Source organism: Leucoraja erinacea, chromosome 4 (assembly GCF_028641065.1).
Source record: "Leucoraja erinacea ecotype New England chromosome 4, Leri_hhj_1, whole genome shotgun sequence".
NCBI lineage: Eukaryota > Metazoa > Chordata > Chondrichthyes > Rajiformes > Rajidae > Leucoraja > Leucoraja erinaceus.
In genome coordinates, this window is record NC_073380.1 from 37,328,512 (window position 1) to 37,329,608 (window position 1,097).

Below are 1,097 nucleotides of genomic sequence, written 5' to 3' on the forward strand. Positions count from 1 at the left end.
ATAAAGATTCATGTTTCGAAATTCGCCCCAGATAAATGTGTTGTAAATTGAGTGTTGTCAATTGCATTGTGGATTTTCTGTGAAAAGTCTGCTACTGCTAGATGAGATGATAAAAAGTAGTAAATGCTACTGAAGTCCAATAAACTTCAATTTCTTGGGCGTGCATATATCAGCACACGATACAGATGGGCAAGAAGGCGACGTCGCGACTCTATCGACTTCATAGACACATCGAAAACATAGAAAAATAGGTGCAGGAGGAGGCCATTAGGCCCTTCGAGCCAAACACCGCCAATTCATTGTGATCATGGCTGATCGACCCCCATCAATAACCCGTGTTCTGACCTCTCCCCATATCTATTGCTTCTCACCTAACCCTGAGCTCTATCTAAATCTTTCTTTAACCCATCAATGATTTTGGCCTCCATTGCCCGCTGTGGCAGGGAATTCACCAAATTCCCAACTCTCAGGGTGAAAAAGTTTTTTCTCACCTCAGTCTTAAATGGCCTCCCCTTTGTTCTAAGACTGTGGCCCCTGGTTTCATGGACTCGACTCAACTTGGGAAGCATTCTTGCCTGCATCTAACTTGTCCCTGGCCTTTGATAATTTTCTATGTTTCTATAAGAACACCCCTCATCCTTCTACGTCCAAGTGAATACAAAACATAGTCTTTTTCATCTTTCCTCAATATGACATTCCACCCATCCAGGGATCAATATCGGGAACCTACGCTTCACTGCCTCCGAATCAAAAGGCTCTGTACTTCCTCAAATTTAGGGGACCAAAACTGTACACAATACGCCAGATGCGGTCTTACTAGGGCCTTATACAACCTGCAGAAGAACCCTCTTTACCTCCTATACTGAATCATCTTTTATGATTGGATCCAACATTGCATTCGCTTCTCCTGCCTGCTGACTGCCGCCAACTTTCAGTGACCGGCCACCCGGTCTCGCTTGTAAAACCTCCCCCTTACCTAACCTACGCACATCTGAGAAATAATAATGCTGTGCCTCTTGTTTTTGCCGCCAAAGTGGATAACCGCACATTTATCTATATTATAATACTTCATCTGCCCGCATTGCCCACATCCTACC